This window comes from Impatiens glandulifera, chromosome 7, assembly GCF_907164915.1.
Source record: "Impatiens glandulifera chromosome 7, dImpGla2.1, whole genome shotgun sequence".
In the NCBI taxonomy this organism is placed as follows: Eukaryota; Viridiplantae; Streptophyta; class Magnoliopsida; order Ericales; family Balsaminaceae; genus Impatiens; species Impatiens glandulifera.
In genome coordinates this window covers 8,774,494-8,786,076 of record NC_061868.1, presented here as the reverse complement: position 1 = coordinate 8,786,076, position 11,583 = coordinate 8,774,494, and the positions used below count along the sequence as shown (strand labels likewise).

Below are 11,583 nucleotides of genomic sequence, written 5' to 3'. Positions count from 1 at the left end.
AAAATTACCAAAATAAAATTAAAAGTGATTTTTCTTCCTTTGGTTATGATCCAGATAGTGTAGTTTGGTTACTTCATTTGGTTATACTCATTCAGCTTATTTGTACTTTCATAATCAAGATCTTATTGGAAAATTACCAATTATTTTCTCTTATCAAGATCTAAATTATAGTTTTTCCTTTTTTACTTCATTTGATACCTCATAATTCATGGGTTGTTGTTGTCTATGCAGGCACTTTGTTCACATTGGAAAGAAAACGAGGAGATCTCATAATCATGTGGACTAGAGGAGAACCGGAGAGGCCTTGCCCACACCATCAACTTGAAACCTCTCAATAAAGATCATTCCTAACCACGAATGAGAATACTACTAGGCTGATGTACTCTTAGAACATGTTCTCATTATATATACTTATATAGGTAGTTATATAACCTCTGTAATTTTGTGTCCAACAGTGTCCAAATATGCTTCTTTTTAAAAAGATTTTTTCATAAAAACAATGCTAAACACAAAGATTACATCGACTATATCTAGAGTTGTTATTTGTTAATCTGAAAAAAATACTGAATTCCAATCCAGAATGCTACACCAAGACAAGATGCTAGTAAAATAGCAACAAGAAAATTGAAAGTTTTGTTTAGTAATATAACATATATTTAAAAGTTTGGTTTAAAACATCATTAGGAACACTATGAATAAAGTTTGGTTTAAAACATCATTATGATTGTAATGAAAGTATGGCAAAAAAAACTTTTAACTTGAAACATTGCATATGATCAAAGTAATTGTATCACAATTCACAACCAATTACTACAATTTATATTAACAAGTGCAATAGTTAGTTCCACCCTTTAAATTACTAGCAATATTGATGTCCCTTCACCATCTTAATGATAAAACCTGCCACATTTCCTTCTGCCATTGCTGTCCAATAATGACCAAAATGCATTTGTGTCTTTAGCATGTGTACTAGGAGCAGCAGCAGCCGATGTTGTAGGTGAAACAACTTCCCATTCTACTCCACGAAGTGCGTTCGATTCCACCTCATTATTTGCCATTTATCGAGGCTTGAAGAGCACTCTAGAGATAAGACCCCATAGAAAACAAAGAGAGTGACATATAAGATCTCAAAATGGTTTAGTACATATAATAATCTGAACAAAGATACAATTCAATCATGCAAGAAAGCACAAGATTTCCCTATAAAACATACCACTTGAAGCTTTCCATCTCTCTAAAGAGGAAAGTAAGACATCATCTAAAGCATAAGAAAAAAAACTGGTAAGGTATTAGTTGAAGAAACAATTAAAGGAACCACATTTATTTCATAATCTGGACCTTCCTCAGGTTTCAACTGACACATTAATTGAATAAACAATATTTCAATCCAGACTCTGCTTTTGGCCATAAAAGTCAGCATAAGATTTAGCTAAAACTGCAGATCGGGGTAAATAGATGTGATTGATGATTAAGAAAGAAACGAGAAGGTCTTAGCGAAACGCTAAGGCTTAGCGAAACGCTAAGGCTTAGCGAAACGTTAAGGCTTAGCGAAACGCTAAGGCTTAGCGAAACGCTAAGTCTCATCGTGGTGCAGATGCAGATTCAAAAACAAAAACAGTGATTCGAAAATGCAGATGTGAAGATGATAAACGAACAACAAAAACATGAAGATATGAAACTTGAAGAGAAAAAATGTACCAAGTGGGATGCTCGTGCTCGTCGTGGTGCTCGTCGTGGTGCTCATCGTCGCCGCAGAAGCCGCCTCCTATAGAGAGAAGGAGGAGAAGAGGGGAGAAGAGAGAGAAGAAGAAGAAAAGAAATGAAAAAAAGATGGCCGGATTTTATTATATAGTAAGGGTATTCTGGACTTTTCACAGCGTCTCACTTCGCGAAACGCGAAGTCCCTTCGCGTTACGCGAAAAGGGTAATTTCGTCCAAAAAAAATTAAGTGGTCACCAGATCAATTTCAATTATCTGGTGACCACGGAGGCAATTTCCCTTATTTGTAGGGTCATTTCGTCCAATTTCCCCAAAGGTTTGATCTACTGTGTACCATTGTTTCCCTTACATTAATATAGTATCTATAATATAATCATAAAAAAGGATATTGGGCTAGACTACTTTTCCTCATTAATAATTGTTTATCATATTCCTTCTTTTATACAATTTTTTAAAGGGTAGACTTGATGTTTATAAATGATAAAATTAAAATGGTAAATATGTTTTAATAGATAAAAAAATAATTGAATTCTTCCACTAATACGTTTTATTTGGAATGGGAGATCATGACTAACTTTCTTAGAAAGAAAAATAAAGAGGGCAGGGTATTTGACTTATATAGTTTACCTTAATGTTCCCGGCTCTACTAGGCGTGTTTTACTCTTTCAAGAAACAAGGAAGGCATCCGACTTTGAAACCCGCATTGTTTGCAAAGGTGGAGTCTTTTTTATTTCATCGATAGAGTTCCAAATTTTATTGCATCTTACTTAGGCTCAAAGACCTTTAATAACATGACTTAAGGGATAAGACTTTCAAGCCTTTGATGTTTATCAACTCCTTATAGTTTAGTGTCAACACCTCTACCAATTCTCTCCACTATAGCAACCACATGAACAACATCCACTAGCTAGATGAGTTGAAACTTACCTCGTAAATGAAACCGCCCCTTGTAGGAAGATGAAATTAATTACCACTAGGGAAATTGTTACAAGAGGCGCGATTGGGAAAGTGGTTAAACCTTTATTCTTCGTGTGGTGATTGAAACAAAGAACTACTATGGGAGCTAGCCATCATGGAGAATAATCAATTAAATCAAGAGTCATATACAATTTGAAGTAAAGTAAAATTCATTAATAGCTTAAGATGACAACAATCTAGAATATTCTTTTGTATAGTAAATATTTATTACTACTTAATTAATTATTTGTGTGTATATACACAATTACATGAAAAATAAGAAATTCATTAGAGCCCATCATTAGGGTGATCTTCTTCTAGATCTTGCTTTCCTTATCTAAATATTAAACAAATCCCTATTTTTATATTAGACATATGCACTTTTTCACATATATTGCATGCCCTAATGATCAAGACATGATATTCTTTGCACATAATATTTATGTTGTTTGGCCAAGGGAGTTGAGGTGACAACTCACATGGCATGATATGGTGCCTCATGGTGAAGATGTGGAGACAAAGTTCTAGTTAAATAGTTACAAGTGGTGGATTTATGGCGAATCTTACTGAATAATTGAGATTTTTGATATTCTTTACTATCACAAACAACTATATTTATGTGTATGAAAAAACTTTGAAACTTAATAAAATGGAAATAATAACTAGATTACTGTCTACTTGAATTCTATGAGCAGGGGCTCGGTCCACTACAAAAAAAAAACGGTGAAAATGTGATATCACTCCTAATTTTTTAAAATAATTTAATATAATTCAATATTTTTAATTATAAAAAAAATGGCATAACTTACTTTATACACTTGTTTTATCCAAAATTTTCTCGTTATTTTTTAAGCCCACCATAAATGTTTTTCAAGTCCACCCCAACTATAAATTATGGATTTGTCCCTGTCTGAGAATCTCAATCTCATTAATTATTATATTATTCTACTCTTTACAAAATATTTTTATAAGGTCCATGTATATTAAAATTGAAAAAAAATAGTTTAAACATAACGACAAAACATAGCATAAAAAAAGTACTCAATAAATTATCGTACATGTAAATCTTCGAGAAGAACGATTAACTCCCCGACAAACTCTACTGACTTTTCTGAACTAATTTTAGAAAGCGTCTTAATAATATTATTATGAATGATACGCATCGAACGACTACGGTCATTGAAAGTTAACGATTTCTCTCAAACCACATAATTCACCAAAAAATAATTAGGATGGTAACCTAATATATATGCATGTCATATCAGGCGCATCAATACAAACTTCTCAGTAAATACCCAAAGACTCGGGTATCATTCAATGAATCCTAATAATACTTCACAAAAGACTTCAAATACTAATCACTCTTCGACAATGCAAAATAAGTGAGTTGTCGATTCAACTTTTTTGTGACACATACGACTTATCCATAATACAACATTTTTTCATACATATATCATCCATTAGAATTCCACCATTAATAATGCTTCATTTAAATAAACATAAACGAGATCTTAGATGTAATTTTTAACTCCCAAATTTTTCTCAAGAAAAATTATATGGAATCATTTTAGCCAAACACTTGTTCAGATAACGTCTTGTTCAGATATAACACTTGTTTGCGTCCTACCAAACTCTTTACGATTCTATTTATCGTTTGAAACTCAACATTATATGAAATGACATAATTTTGTTCAATTTTCATCCTAATTTTGTGATATATATGAACTAATGAAATATTGTATGATTTCAAAATGCAATTCGATTGATGCATTGATTTTGTATCAACCGTCTTAAATTAAGCTTGTTAAGTGGTTTTAAATAGACATTAACCCGTGTTGGTCAAGAGAGTCATTAGGGTTTCATTTACCGGCATTATACGAGGTCCTTGTTTATTTTTACGAATAGAAGTAAGGTGGTAAATGACATGGAAAATGACGTGGCGTTGATGTGCCTTTAAGTGGTAACGATCTTTAACATAAGCAAAGGGCAATTATTCATGATGAATGAATTAATTATTATAATTAACGTAGTTGATTATGAAAAGATGTGCTTATACACGTCGAGGTGATAAAAACTAAAAGTGAGGAATTTGCATGTGAGAAAAAAAGAAAAAAATGTATTAAGAATATGATCGATCCGAATCCTTCGCAACCAATCATCGTGTCTTTTTCATTACAAGATCCTATTAATTAATTAATTAATTAATAAAATAATTAATTGACTAACCCTAGCTCTCTTAATCAGTACAGTAACTGGCCTTGTCTCCCATGCAACACTCAGTTCCATGGAAACCTGGGATTACAGGGACACCTCTTTGACCCATTTGCTAACCCATAATTATGATAGAGTATGTAATATAATTTAATTAATTAATTAAGAAAGAAAGAAAGTGGATCGATCAATTAGATATCTTTAATATATAAAGTTGTTTGTCTAACTATCTGTAATTTAATTAGTTTCATTAACAGCCAAATTAAAGTTGATTAATATAATTATAATATATATTTATAGTACTGGGAACAAGATCTTGTCTGATGACGTCCGCCTGATTTATTCTTATTATATTAATATATAATCGATAAATCTAAAATTAGGTCTCAACAGCTGTAGTTAGCTCACATGATCCTAACCTAATATTTCCTTAACCGCTTTTACAGCAAAAACTCATGCCGTAGATGATGATCACATGCATGTAAAATTACCGACGTGCTTTCTTAATGGGTCATGAATATCTTCTCTTCTTTTATTTTATTTTTAAAAGATTGGTATTAATAATTTCATAGACTAGATAACTCGCTAAGTTACGTAACTCAATTGGTAAGAGTCGTACCTAACAGATAAACCGTACAAGTTAAGTTGGAGTAATTGTGGGATAGGTCTCTTTAAGTAAAACTATTTACATTTGAAATAACATGGTAAGTTATTTGGGACATGAATCAAACTTGGGCATTTTCTTTGAACATCTTTGTATTGTCATTGTATGCATAGATGTGATTATGAATTGATTGGTTCGATTATTTGACTATATATTCATTCAAACCTGAATTTTGTTTTTGAAAATATGAGACTCATTTGGATTGATCCACAATATATATGGAGAAGATCAAAAGTGATAATAGGAAAAACATAGAACAAAATACTAAAAAGATTATGTCATGTGGACAAAAGTTTAAAAAAAAAAATATTAATGAATCGAGATGAGACAAAAAAAAATATTTATCACGAATAAACATAAAAGTTTTAATCATCTAATAATGTCATTAATTAGTTGTGTTATTCAAATATTGTCATGGATTCAACGGATGAGAGACGGATGGGAGAGACGACAATTATCATAGCTTTCAAAGCAAACGACATACGAAAAAAGTTTGACGTTCATAGGGCTATGGATCGAACTTCCTTTCTAAATATAAGTACCAAGTTCCTCATATTAATTTACACCTTCACTAAAATTAAAATCAATGAAAATGACTGAAATGACAACCAATAATTAAGCATTGATTTCAAATTGAATAAATATACTTTGTTTGTATGTCAGAAATGGAAGAAATTGATATTTTAAAACAAAATATACAATTAGGTGAAGGTGTAGTTTTTGTTTAAATTTCTTAATTATATAAGTCAAATTAATGATATATGCCCAAAATTTCAGCAAATTGTAGTCCTTAATGTGGTTCCAACTAAATCAAACAGTTGTTGTTAGGTAAAAATAAAATCAACTTGCATGAAGAAAAGATATAGAGACAGGGAATATCCATGTGAGTTGATATTAAATTTATAAATAAAAAATATTAATAAATTATGTTTAATAGTATTATCTTTTCTAAATTAAATTCAAACCTAACTCATGAAATCCACAATTATTTAATTAATTAATTTAATTATACTAACTCCTGCTTTCTTAATCTGTAGAACACTATATCACATTATTTTTCTGTTAATAATATTAAATATTAATTGTCAAATAAACTAAACCGCAAAACCCGGATTTCATTAGTAATTAACTAATTTGTGTTATATCTGACAATAAGACAAATGTTTCTAGGTAGGGGATGCACCTAACTAATTAAGGTTCGACAACTACATGTTACATGCATTTTCAATTTTTGTGTCTTTGGTCAAATAAACCAATTTTAATTATTTCGACTGAATATGTCAACCCGAAAATTTGTATAGATGATTTGATGGTCGCCTCTCCCTACTCGCCCTATATGATGGGTGTTTCAATTCTTTTGATTTGATATTAAGAGACGACCTAATTTTAAGAAGAGTTAATTTTATTTTAATATGTTTGTGTTATGTGCAATTAATTGGTTTAGAAAAAATTTTAAAAACAAATTTCTCTTTAAAAGCTACGAGGTTTCAAAGTTGTTTTATTTTTGATGAATTTTATCTCGTAATTTACCAATTCATAACTTATTTAAAATCAAATTTTAAAAGGGTTTATTGTAATTTTGCACTTGTAACAAAAATATGTTTATAATGAAATGGTTTATACTTTCAAATTTTGATTCTGTATATTTATTCACATTCTTTTTCTCCTTTCAATTTTTTTTTTCTTTTCTATTTGTAAATGATTATTATTTGTCGTAGTTGAAAAATAATAAAATAACTACAATCATGGATAAAATATAAAATATTATATATAAAAATCTCTGCCCCTTTTTTTCTCTCCATACCCCTTAGCCTTGAGGAGAAGATTTATTGTATTGACAACATGTTAGCTGTCTTATCCTTTCCATATACGATTTTTAAGTTTAAAAATAATTGTCTAATTAATAATCAAGCCAACGTGCACGTCTCTTCACTTCAACTAAGAGACCATTTTATACTTCTAACCTTTCTTTTTGAAATGGTAAAGTATTCTTTTAAACATAAATAACTTTATACAATTTAACTAGAATAAAATTTATGATTTCCCAAGAAGAACCCAAATGCTAATAACATCCTTTGTTTGTTGATAAGGATGTGAATATCCTCCAAAATGCTATATTTAAAAAATACGTTACAACGGATACGATGTCAATTATGCCCAAAATAAGGCCGATGTGCATAACTGTGACGCCGACTCCGACTCTCTAGGTTCACTAGAGTTTTGAATGTATTTGGGAAGTTGTCTTGCTCTTTATTTATTTTTTAAGTTGTTTATTTTTTTCGTGGTTACAATTTTTTTAGATATTGATGTATCACTTGGATGTATTATGTTTCGTGTGGCAATATATGTTTTATAAAAGGGTTCACTAGAGTTTTGATGTACAAAGAATTCAATTATTATGTTTTCTTTTTGTTTGAACTTGTTTCAACTCTATCCATAATTTTTGTGATCTTTCACATAATGGTGAAACAATAAAAAAGAATGTCACGTTTCTTGTAAAACTATATGAAAGATTTTTTGGGGGGGCTAAACATGTTAACATGTATCCATATCCTCAATGTACAATAAACAAACATATACAATTAAAGTAAACAAGCATTTTTTCCCTAAAAGATGAATTAGTCATACTTCTACCATGTTGTACTTTGAAACAATTAAACAAACATTCAAACATCACAAATTTACATAATGAAACACAATATTGAGGGATATTTGACTCTTTATAAAAAAAAGTTATAATCTTTGACCATCATTTTACGTCAATATCATAATTAAGCTAATGCGATATTTTTCTCGTCTTACTTAACTTAGATGGAGAAGTTAATCTAAGCACGATACAAATAATATTAAGTTTCATCGTTCTATTAATAAAGATGAAAAATTAATGAAAATTTGTTAATATTTTTTATATTTAAAATATGAGTATTTTAATATTTGGATTGATTGATTAATTAATTAAAAATAAATAAGATGTCATAAGTTCTTAGTAAGAAAAAATAATTTGAATTAAACATCTAAACATGTATTTGTAATCAAGAATGTGGTTGAATGATGTTATATCCTCCTCACTTCTTATAATTCTTATTTTTTATAAAAAAAAAATTAAAAAATAAAAAGTTGGTAACTTATCGGGCATCTCGAGAAAAGTATGTTATGAATGAATTAGAAAATGAAACATTTGAAAATATAAAATAAAGAAAAATATTAAGAGGTCAACGGTCAAAGATTTGCATTACCCTGTGTGTCTCCCACAAGTGGTACATTCTCTACCTCCATAAGTAAATTATGTAAAGATAAATTAATTAATTAAATTAATTATTTTATGAATTTATGGAATTAATTAATAGAATTATTCTGTAAACATTCCCAGAAATGCTCACATATAACGCTCCACTTAAAAGAACAGTGAGTGTGGGTTTGTCGGAGTTTTCGCCGTTAAATCATCTGACCTGCCGTTGAAATTTAATTAACAACCTGGGACGGACAGACGGACGGGTCAAGCTCACGTGCCGACCGGTCAACCCAATGCTTTTTAACCGACACGTGCGAATAATCATCTTGTTCATGTAATAAAATTCATTTTTTAAAAAAAATTTATTAACCAATAAATATATCAAGTCTTTTTTATTTATCAAAATTATGGCCAACTAAAAATTTTAAAATAATCCATAGATAAAAAGAACCTCAACCAAACATGGCTTCATAATTTATTTATTAGTTATAAAAAGTTTCAATTAATTAATTAGTTATTTTCTTTAATTTATGTATTATTTATAAGGGACATGACATGTTTGGTCAGGCTGAATTAGACAACATTGTTGTAATAATGTTAGGCCGAGAATCTTAAATTATTAGGGATTGTTTAATTGAATTATTATTTGAAAATTAATTATTATAATCTAATATATTTATAATATTAAAAACATTTTGAACATTTGATCTAATTAATCTAATTAAATCAAAATAAGCAAATTGAGATCAACAAACCTCTAGTGATGAGTGGAGTTTGAGATTCTTTGGTTTATTATTTTTTAAAATATATATATATGAGAAATTATTGAGAGAAGGAATTTGAGAGAAGAAATGAGAAGGAATTACGTGGGTAATCTGATTGGCCGAAAAAATAACAAAATTTATCTCTCTTATTTCCTTTCTCACCTTTTATCTTTTTTTCAAAAATGATATAATGACATGTCATTTCCTTCCAAATTTTTTCCTTTATCACTTTTCATATATTTTAATTAAAGTGTTTAGTTATTTTATTTTATACCAGTTTAAATTCATTAAGAAAGGACAGTTCAAGTAATAACAAATTAAAAGAATTATTATTTTTATTTAATTCAAATTAAAACATTAGTTTAAATTTAGTTTAAATTGAGTAATAATTGTGAAAGTCATATTAGTCTCGAACATAAATAAACCCCATGAACATAAAAATTGACGTTAATTAAATGACATAACTAATTGCAATAATAAAAATAAATTATTATTATTTATTTTTATAAAATTAAATATAAATATTGGGAAGAGTTATCTTAAATTTGTTTTTATATATACAATATAAGTATGACCATGACCAGACATTGTTTGCGCCACAATCAACATCAAATTAAGTAGTGTTTAGAATGTCAACTTTATTAATTACCAAATCTGAAGCTAATCAAAAATATTTTTAATAATCACTAACAAACAAACATTATTAATGTAAATAATTCATCTACTCTTACCAACTTGACCTATTTTATTTTATTTATTTTTGATAAATAACTTATAGTCTATTAAAAACCATTCGAATAACTGAGTTACCTTAATGAATTACATATTTTTGAGTTTTATATACATGACTTTTAATAATTAATTTAGGCTAAGTTATCATTATGTTAAACATACACATCAATATATTCATATTTAATAATTTAAGAGTTTGTGTGTAAATTTAATGATTTAATTAATATTATTATTATTATTGTTTATTTTCAAAATAAAATTGATTTATTCCATTAAATCATGTTACTATGGGAGAAACTAAATCAATACAAATCATTATTTTATGATATTATTTGTTATAAATTAATAAAATATCATAAAATAACAAATTATGAAAATAAAGAAAACTTTGCAATGCCATCTCATAACAAGATTGAACATCATGACCAATTAGTTTGATCTTTGGTTCTTTCAATTTGCTTTAGAATTCTTTTTTCTAAAATCTCATTTATTTATCATAATAATTCTAACTATCAAATTATTTAATATATATAATTATAATTAAGATATCAAAATATTCGTACTTATTCTTATTAAATTTTATTTTAAATATAAAAGAGTTTTTTTTTTAAAAATCCATGCATATTAAATGATAAAATTATTTTAAACACAACGATAAAGCTTGATAAGAAAAATAAAAAACAAAATAAAAAAAAGTAGAATATAATACAATCACGTTAACTAATAGGTTATCGAACTCTAAATTCTGGAGAAAAATTATTATCTCATAATATTTTAATAATCTATTTTACAAAAATCTCAAATAATTTATTTTTTTTATCAAACAATATTTAAAAAAAAACCCAATATAAAACAAGCCCGACATCTCATGACGAAGAAGTTGTTGTAATTTTAAAGCTTTCATTTCTGCGTCAAATATCTTCTTTCCTTAATTTTTACAAAAGTTTTTTTTTGTTTTTTTATCAAGTAGCATTATGGATTCATCTTGTAATCAAACCAATAAATTTGCAAGCTTAACTTGATTATAAATATGTGTAATCCATTCTTGAATTTGTTCTTCATAAAATATAATTGTTTTTGTTTATAATTAACAATCAAACAAGGCGTGTGTATGAATTAACCGTACAAGAAAGGAACGGTAAAGGATACGTTGACATGGGAAAACGGGATTGGCTGCCTGCTGAACAAGGAGCACATCCGCGCGCATAATACTCATAAATCATAATAATAATATAAAAAAAATACCTCAATTCCATAAAACACCATAAATCATTGAAAAAAAATTAAAAAAAATAAACTTTAAG

At 28.2% G+C, this 11,583-nt stretch overlaps 1 long non-coding RNA gene across 1 annotated transcript; it reads right to left on the bottom strand.

Moving 5' to 3' along the window:
* Positions 1–763: 763 nt before the first annotated feature.
* LOC124944565 lies at positions 764–1,854 on the bottom strand. Its single transcript, XR_007099937.1, has 3 exons — positions 1,699–1,854; positions 1,214–1,258; positions 764–1,080 (listed from the first exon to the last, which is right to left on the bottom strand). It is a non-coding gene; the product is annotated as an uncharacterized LOC124944565 (long non-coding RNA).
* Between the last annotated feature and the right edge of the window lie 9,729 nt (positions 1,855–11,583).